Source organism: Cynocephalus volans, chromosome 10 (genome assembly GCF_027409185.1).
Source record: "Cynocephalus volans isolate mCynVol1 chromosome 10, mCynVol1.pri, whole genome shotgun sequence".
NCBI classification, from domain to species: Eukaryota; Metazoa; Chordata; class Mammalia; order Dermoptera; family Cynocephalidae; genus Cynocephalus; species Cynocephalus volans.
In genome coordinates this window covers 114,579,679-114,590,095 of record NC_084469.1, presented here as the reverse complement: position 1 = coordinate 114,590,095, position 10,417 = coordinate 114,579,679, and positions in this window count along the sequence as shown.

Genomic DNA, 10,417 nt, shown 5'->3' with positions numbered 1-10,417 from the left:
TAAATCCTGATAGACATAAATATACACTCACACAAACATACACATATGTGTATATGTGTGTATGTGTATATATGTATATGTATGTATATTCATTATATACATACATTCATTCATATATTCATATATTCATTAGGATTTTATTCCCTGAGGAAAAGTTACAAATCTTAATTTGTTTGGAGAAAAAAAAATTCCCTGAAGGTGGGCTCCAAATGATCTTATGGAAACAGATGACCAGTTGGGATTTATGAATATATGATGTATAGAGGAATAATTTTATGCATGACATGTTCCTGGCAAAGTGTCAGCCATACATTTCAAAATCATTTTTTTTAATTAATTTCAATAATAAAAAAGAAAAAGTCATCAGGTAATTAAATTGCCTGCCTCTAAGCATTTTCACTTAAATAGATCCATTTGTTTTCTAACTGACTTAATAGAAATTCATTGGGCAAAAAATTGAGGCCTGAGCTAGTAACCTTGGCCTCGGACCACTAATCCGGCCACTCCAAGTGCTGATCTGAGCCTGGTTTTAAACTCCCTCTGTGGTCCTGGGCAAGTAACTCAAGCCTGGCTTTCCATGTCTTTGCAGAAGGAGTTAAAAATCATTGTGGATTCTGCTGGTGGGACTGGGACCAGCCACACAGTGCCTGGCTGCCACTCCTGCCAGGGTCTGGGAGCTGGAGAATGCTCCTCTCCAAGCCTCACCTCCCCCATCAGAAAAACCAGAATAGGGCTGGCTGGTTAGCTTATGATTAGGGCATGGTGCTAACACCGAATTCCAGGGTTCAATCCCCGTGCCAGCCAGAAAGAAAGATAGAGAGAAAAAGAAGGAAAGATGGGATAATTATCTCATCAAGACTGAATAAGATAAAACCGGGATTGAGGGTCCACCCCCAGGTCAGACCCCATGCAATTGTTTTCACTTCTTCCTCCCAATTTTTTTTAATAACTGACTCTCCAAATGGTTGAGTTTAAGCTGGCGTTTTTTCCTTAGGCAAAGGCCTATTCTGTGAGTGATAACGACTGGTTTTGTTGGGCATTTATGATATATCAAGCACTTACCCATGTCATCGGCCCCATAACCCTTCTAGGAGCCTTGTGAGTTACTGATGTTATTTTCCCACTAGGCAGGTGGGAAAACTGAGGCTCAGCAAGTGGCAGAACTGAGATCTCAACTCACACAGTCAGATTCCAGACCAACAGCTCAACACTTACTCCATGCTGCACGGGTCTTTCATGACGGGGACAGGAATAAGGATGTGGGCGAGCTCACCCTCCAGATGTGCACACTAATTCGTGTGAGAGATCAATAGAAATCGGTACCACTGCCTTCCCACCCATTCCCACCATCCCTCAACTGCAGGGGTTTGAGGTTAAGACCCTGACACAGGAACCAGACAGGATGCAAGTCCTGGCTCCACCATTTGCAAGCTGTGTGATCTTGGGTGGGTTACTGGGCCTCTCTATTCTTGCTTTTCAGCTCCAAGATAACAATAGCACTTACCTCACAGGCTCTTGTAAAGACAAACTGAAATAAAGTACACAGAGTGCTTACAGATGAGGAGCAGAGATCCAGACAAGCTCCACACCTTGCTCAGCATTCCACAGCCCGAGTGCCCGCCAGATGCCAGGGAGGCTGGAAAATCTAACAGGATCCTCAACAATGGACTGGACCAGGGGTCAGCAAACTTCTTCTGTAAAGGACCAGACAGTAGATATCTCTGGCTCTGTGGGCCACACAGTCTTTGTCACAGCTACTCACATCTGCTGCTGTGATTCCAAGCAGTGCTAGACAATCCATCGGCGGATGACATGGCCAGGTTCCAATAACACTTTACTGACAAAAGGATGCAGCACTGGAGGCTGTCATGTGCTGACCCCTGATGCAGATGGGCAGTGATCTGACACCTGGGGCTGGGCAGAAAGGAGAAGGATACTGGATAGAAATGCAATAGAGAATCAGACTGACTTCAGGCGGCAAGATGGAAGTCTGAAGGCAGCGGCAGTGGTGGAAACTCAAGACTCAGGGGCCCCAGGGACTGGAAGAAATCACAGTACCTACTTGGAAAGAAGAAAAGGTAGCAACTTGCCCCAGCCCAACCCCCGAGCGGGCCCCTAGAAAGGTTGGAGCCTCGGGCCCAGCCCTGGCGCACTTGGTAGAGTGCTGCGCTGGCAGCGCAGCGACGCTCCCGCCGCGGGTTCAGATCCTATATAGGACTGACCGGTGCACTCACTGGCTGAGTGCCGGTCACGAAAAAACGACAAAAAAAAAAAAAAAAGAAAGAAAGAAAGAAAGGTTGGAGCCTCCGCTGCTTGCAGTCGGTGACCGCACGACTCTGCGCCCACCCGCAGAAGTGGCAGTGGCAGCAGTGGAGGAACCGGCGGCAGCAGAGCTGGCGGCAGTGGCAGCGGCAGCAGCGGCAGCAGTGGAGGAACCGGCGGCAGCAGCGGCAGAGGAGCTGGTTGGTGGCAGTGGCAGCGGCATAAGCAGCACCAGCAGTAGCGGGGGGAGCGGGGAAAGCGGCGGCAGTGGAGCCAGCAGCAGTGGAGCCTGTGGCAGTGGTGCCGGCGGCAGCGGCGTGAGCGGCGGCAGCGGCGTGAGCGGCGGCAGCGACAGCAGCGGGGGAAGCAGCAGCAGAAGGAGCGACACCCTGCAGTACCGCCCCATCACCCAGCAGCCCGGCAGAGTCCAAGGTGACCAGAGAGGTGGCTCCCCAGAGAGGCCCAAGACCCGAGGCAACCACACACGCAAGGCACTAGTGGCCAACTGAGTAGTCACTGAGGTAGCCATACCAAATTGGCAACCCCAGGAACATCTTAGTCAGACAACAGTGTCAAACCTGTGGACTGGGGAACCCCCTGCCACAATGAATAAACATCAAAGAAAAGATACCAGAAATACGAAAATCAAGAAAGTACACCACCCAAAGATAATAAATCTCAAGCTCTAGATCCTATAGAACAAGAAGCCCTTGAAATGACTGACAAGGAATTTCGAGTGATAATTCTAAGGAAACTGAATGAGATACAAGAAAACTCAGATAGACATCATGAGGAAATGAGGAAAAGTATACAGGACCTGAAAGAGGAAATGTACAAGGAAATCAATGCCCTGAAAAAAATGTAGCAGAACTTGCCGAACTGAAGAACTTATTCAGCGAAATAAAAAACACAACGGAGAGTTTAACCAGCAGGCTTGTCGAAGTTGAAGAGAGAACCTCTGAACTTGAAGATGGGCTGTTTGAAATAACACAAGCAGACAAAAAAAAAAGAAAAAAGAATCAAAGGCATTGAAGAAAATCTGAGAGAGATATCAGACAACCTTAAGCGCTCAAATATCCGAGTCATGGGTATTCCAGAAGGGGAGGAAAACGGAGATTGCATTGAAAACATATTCAACAAAATAGTGGCAGAAAACTTCCCAGGTATAGGAAAAATCACAGATCTTCAGATCCAGGAAGCTCAACAATCTCCAAACGTATTCAACCCAAAAAGGCCTTCTCCAAGACATGTTATAGTCAAATTGGCAAAACTCAGAGACAAAGAGAGAATCTTAAAAGCTGCAAGAGAGAAGCATCAAATCACCTATAAGGGAGCCCCAATCAGGTTAACATCAGACTTTTCATCACAAACCCTAAAAGCTAGAAAGGAATGGGATGATATTTTCAAAATACTAAAAGACAAGGATTGCCAGCCAAGAATACTCTACCCTGCAAGGCTATCCTTCCGAAATGAAGGGCAAATAGTATATTTCTCAGACAAACAAAAACTGCAGGAGTTCACTACCACACGACCACCCTTACAAGAAATCCTCAAGGGAGTACTGGGTTTGGTTCCTGAAAAATAACTACCAATTCCATAAAAACCCAAGAAAAATCTAAACCCACTAGTATAATAAAAATGGCATTCATAAAGAGAAAACAAACAAACACAAATGCTATCTACAACCTAAGGAACCAACAAACACAGAAACCAAACAGTAAATCAGAAAGCAAGGAACAAAAGACACCTAAGACAACCAAATAACCAATAAAATGCTAGGAATAAATCAACACCTTTCAATAACAACTCTTAATGTAAAAGGCTTAAATTCCCCAATCAAAAGACACAGACTGGCTGACTGGATTAAAAAGGAGGACCCAACTATATGCTGCCTACAAGAGATCCACCTCACCCATAAAGATTCGCATAGACTAAGAGTAAAAGGATAGAAAAAGATTTACCATGCAAACAGAAAAGAAAAACGAGCTGGAGTAGCTATTCTTATAACTGACAAAATAGACTTTAAACTAAAAACCATAAAAAGAGACAGAGGGACACTACTTAATAATAAAAGGACTGATGCATCAAGAGGACATAACGATCATAAATATGTATGCACCCAATGTTGGAGCAGCCAGATTTATAAAACAAGCTCTATTAGACCTAAAGAAGGAAATAGACACTAATACCATAATAGCAGGGGACCTGAACACCCCACTGTCAATATTAGACAGATCATCTAGGCAAAGAATCAGTAGAGAAACACAAGATCTAAACAATACTCTAGACCAATTGGACTTGGCAGATAACTACAAAACATTCCATCCAACAACCTCAGAATATTCATTCTTCTCATCAGCACATGGATCATTCTCCAGGATAGATCACATATTAGGTCACAAATCAAGTCTCAACAAATTCAAAAAAATTGGAATTATCCCATGTATTTTCTCAGACCACAATGGATTAAAACTAGAAATTAATAACAAACGAAACTCTGGAAACTATACAAACACATGGAAATTAAACAGCAATCTACTTAATGACATATGGGTCCAAGAAGAAATCAAGCAGGAAGTCAAAAAATTTATTGAAACTAATGAAAATAATGATCCATCATACCAAAACCTGTGGGATTCTGCAAAAGCAGTATTAAGGGGGAAATTTATTGCATTAAACGCTCACCTCAGAAGAATGGAAAGATGGCAAGTGAACAACCTAACACTTCACCTTAAAGAACTAGAAAAACAAGAACAATCCAAACCTAAAGTTAGCAGACGGAAAGAAGTCATTAAGATCAGAGCAGAACTGAATGAAATTGAAACCCAAAAAACAATACAAAAGATCAATGAATCAAAAAGTTGGTTTTTTGAAAAGATAAATAAAATTGACAAACCATTAGCATGGCTAACAAAAAAAAGAAGAAAGAAGATTCAAATAACAAAAATTAGAAATGAAAAAGGCGATATTACAACTGATTCATCTGAAATACAAGGAATCATTCGAGACTACTACAAACAACTATACACCAACAAATTTGAAAATCTGGAGGAAATGGATAAATTTCTGGACACACACAAGCTCCCAAAACTGAACCATGAAGACGTAGAAAATTTGAACAGACCAATAACAATAAAGGAGATTGGAGCTGTTATCAGAAGGCTCCCAACAAAGAAAAGCCCAGGACCAGGTGGATTCATAGCAGAATTTTACCAAACATTCAAACAGGAATTGACACCGATTCTTTACAAACTATTCCAAAAGATTGAAACAGACGCAAATCTCCCAAACTCATTCTATGAAGCAAACATCATCCTGATACCAAAACCAGGTAAAGATATAACCAAAAAAGAAAACTACAGGCCGATATCCTTGATGAACATAGATGCAAAAATCCTCACTAAAATACTAGCAAACAGAATACAGCAACACATACGAAAAATTATTCATCACGATCAAATGGGATTCATCCCAGGGATGCAAGGTTGGTTCAACATATGCAAATCAATAAATGTGATAAACCATATTAATAAAGTCAAACACAAGGACCATATGATCATCTCTATAGATGCTGAAAAAGCATTTGATAAAATTCAGCACTCATTCATGACAAAGACCCTCTATAAGTTAGGTATAGAGGGAAAGTATCTCAACATAATTAAAGCCATATATGACAAACCCACTGCCAATATCATCCTGAATAGGGAATAGCTGAAAGTTTTTCCGTTAAGAACAGGAACTAGACAAGGATGCCCACTCTCACCACTCCTATTCAGCATAGTGTTGGAAGTACTAGCCAGAGCAATCAGAGAAGAGAAGGAAATAAAGGGCATCCAGATTGGAAAAGATGAAGTCAAACTGTCCCTGTTTGCAGATGACATGATCCTATATATCGAACAGCCTAAAACCTCTACAAAAAAACTCTTGGAATTGATAAATGATTTCAGCACAGTAGCAGGATACAAAATCAACACACAAAAATCAGTAGCATTTCTTTTCTCCAGTAGTGAACATGCAGAACGAGAAATCAAGAAAGCCTGCCCATTTACACTAGCCACCAAAAAAATAAAATACTTAGGAATTGAGTTAACCAAGGATGTGAAAAATCTCTATAATGAGAACTACAAACCACTGCTGAGAGAAATTAGAGAGGATACAAGAGGATGGAAAGATATCCCATGCTCTTGGATTGGAAGAATCAACATAGTGAAAATGTCCATACTACCCAAAATGATATACAAATTCAATGCATCCCCATCAAAATTCCAAAGACATTTTTCTCAGAAATGGAAAGAACTATCCAGACATTTATATGGAATAATAAAAGATCATGCGTAGCCAAAGCAATGCTGAGCAAAAAAAATAAAGCTGGAGGAATAACACTACCCGACTTTAAGCTATACTACAAAGCTATAATAACCAAAACAATATGGTACTGGCACAAAAACAGACACACTGATCAATGGAATAGAATAGAGAATCCAGAAATCAACCCACACACTTACTGCCAGCTGATCTTTGACAAAGGCACCAAGCCTATTCACTGGGGAAAGGACTGCCTCTTCAGCAAATGGTGCTGGGAGAACTGGATATCCATATGCAGGAGAATGAAACTAGACCCATACCTCTCACCGTATACTAAAATCAACTCAAAATGGATTAAGGATTTAAATATACACCCTGAAACAATAAAACTTCTTAAAGAAAACATAGGAGAAACACTTCAGGAAATAGGACTGGACACAGACTTCATGAATATGACCCCAAAAGCATGGGCAACCAAAGGAAAAATAAACAAATGGGATTATATCAAACTAAAAAGCTTCTGCACAGCAAAAGAAACAATTAACAGAGTTAAAAGACAACCAACACAGTGGGAGAAAATATTTGCAAAATATACATCTGACACAGGATTAATATCCAGAATATATAAGGAACTCAAACAACTTTACAAGAAAAAAAACAAGCAACCCAATTAAAAAATGGGCAAAAGAGCTAAGTAGGCATTTCTCTAAGGAAGATATACAAATGGCCAACAGACATAGGAAAAAATGCTCAACATCACTCAGCATCCGGGAAATGCAAATTAAAACCACACTGAGATACCATCTTACTCCAGTTAGGATGGCTAAAATCCAAAAGACTCTGAATGATAAATGCTGGCGAGGTTGCGGAGAAAAAGGAACTCTCGTACATTGTTGGTGGGACTGCAAAATGGTGCAGCCTCTATGGAAAATGGTATGGAATTTCCTCAAACAATTGCAGATAGATCTGCCATATGACCCAGCTATCCCACTGCTGGGAATATACCCAGAGGAATGGAAATCATCAAGTCGAAGGTATACCTGTTCCCCAATGTTCATTGCAGCACTCTTTACAATAGCCAAGAGTTGGAACCAGCCCAAATGTCCATCATCGGATGAGTGGATACAGAAAACGTGGTACATCTACACAATGGAATACTACTCAGCTATAAAAACGAATGAAATACTGCCATTTGCAACAACATGGATGGACCTTGAGAGAATTATATTAAGTGAAACGAGTCAGGCACAGAAAGAGAAATACCACATGTTCTCACTTATTGGTGGAGCTAAAAATAAATAAATAAATTCACACACACACACACAAAAAAAAACGGGGTTGGGGGAAGAAGACATAACAACTACAATTCTTTGAAGTTGATAACGACAAGCAAACAGAAAGGACATTGTCGGGTGGGAGGGGGGAGAGGGAGGAGGGAGGGGGGTTTCGGTAATGGGCCACAATAATCAACCACATTGTATATCGACAAAATAAAATTAAGGAAAAAAAAAAAAAACGCAATAGAATGTGCCACAATCACGAAGCAAAATCTGTGTGCCCGAAGCTACAAAGTACAACAGAAAACCAAAAGCAGGGGGTGTCACAGCATGGAGAAGGAGCTCTGCTGGAGGAGTGCAGTGCTCACCAAGGAGATGCCTCTCTCCCAGGATCTTTGCAGACCCACTTCCAGGTCTACTTTTGGGGATGGAAACTCTCTCACTTGGCATCTAGCAACATGCCTCTGAGCCCGCCTGCTGGGCAGTTGGATGGGCATGAGGGCACTATATGGTTCCCTAAGACTACAGTGGGGTCTCCCACCGAGGGTCTCCTCTGCCATTTACACTGGGCACAGGCGAGTCAAACTCACCCAGCTCCCTCCAGCCTCCGAGCCTTTGCACAGGTACCTCCTCCACCTGCCACATCGTTCCCCTCTGCTCTTCACCTGGCCCACTCCTCCTTCCTTCAGTTCTCAACAAAAGCATCGAGTCCTGGGGACGACAACCCTCAGCCCAGACACCAATTCCACCCTCTTCTAGCTTAGGAACCCCTTTTTACAAACCCCCATACCCCCGTAGTTGCCCCTTGTAATTCTAACCACATCATGGTTCCCAATATTGTCTGTCTTCCCTTCTGGGCTCAGAGACCTGGGCAGGCAGGAACCACATCAGTCTTGTTCTCCAAGGTTTGGTCAGTTCTGAGCACAGAATCTGACTCAGATATTTGTCAACAAGTGACTACAAAGAAAACAGAACGTGCAAGCGGAACTTTCCCACACCAAAGGTGACATTAAAGCCTGGTGGCATTACATCATCAGAATAAGCAAGATGTTTTAACCCTTCTGTTCTCTTCTTGTATTTTCCCATTTTTTGATTTCTAAATCTATAAACCTAGTTAAAGTGAGTTCACATAAGGGACTGAGATCTTTTTTCAAAAAAAAAGTTTTTCAGTGACTGATGTATTCAATTAGCATCAAAAAATATATAGCTACATTATACATTTTATAAAACTACTAATCCACATGTGTGCAAATTTGCCTCTAAGGACAACTTAGTATTTTTACAATATGCTTTTATTATTTCCCTATTGTTCCAAAGTAATACTTTTTACTATTAAATATATAATAAAGTTCTCAAGAAAATTTTTTAAAAAGCCAGGGTCACTCCAGGCAAGTAAAAGGAAGTTAACAACTTACACAACCACTTTTTCCTCTGTCTTTGATGAGGGAAGGGTCTGAAATTAATTTTTACCTCCTCCATTAAAGAACACATTGAAACAGTCATAGGCAGGCTTTACATTTAACTTGAACTTCTCACGCTGCTTCAGCTTTCCTTCCTGAAACCCGGCAGCTGACCCTGCTGTGTGGTAGGCAGGCTTTCCAATCAGGAAACCCTAGTTAGCAGCACTTGCTGATTGCTGGGGTGTAAGTCCTCCCCTGCCCTGGCTGATTTCAAGCTACTGGCAGCACACAATGCACTCGCTAGCTACCAGCCACACCCCAGGCAGCTACGACAGCACCCAGCTCACAACGTGGACCAAACCAAAGGCGTCCTGTGTGATGAGGTCTGTAACCTCTCGGCCCAGCCCATGGTGCGGAGGAATCACTCCACAAACGTCAGATCCTATTGCGGGATAGCTACCATTTCTCTAGTCATTGTTCCCATGGGAAGAAATCTGGCACCCTGGGGCCTTGTCATGTGCTATCCCCACCAGCCAGCCCACATAGATCCTGAGCACTGGGCACAAGGGAACCGGAAGAATCACCTCCAGCACTTAGCGAAAGACAGCCCTCGGTGGGATTCTGATCTCCCAGATCTGGGAAGCCCAGGGTGTCTCAGACGGGGATGCGAAGGACACCTGTCATGCTCGAGTTCATGGAGTTTCTCGGGTCTGAAGCCTGCAAAGCGTGTGGTCAGGAAGCTAGAAGCCAGATGGCTTGGGACTGAAGGGCTTTTTCCCCATACCTGCCTTGCCACACACTGTGTGACCTTGGGCAAGCAGCTTGACCCCTCTGAGCCTCGCTCTCCTCATTTGCAAAAAAAGGAAATGCCATGAACAGACTTGCAGTGGTTGTAGGAGAAAAAAAGAGGAAAAGCCAGTGGCTGAGACTCAAGGAGCCTCGGTAAGACGGCCAAGAGGAGGCCCCAGATTCAGAGAGCCCCTCCCAGCCCTGGAGTGGGCACGCACCCCCTAAACCAGCACAGACACAAAGCTTCCACGGAGCAGGAGCAGAGGGTACGGGGGGCACAGAAGGCTTTACAAACACAGTGACACAGAATGGCCTGGTACTGCGACCTCAGAGCACTGGAAAAGTGGCTAGAACTGAGATGTGCCTTCTGTGAAATTATACACG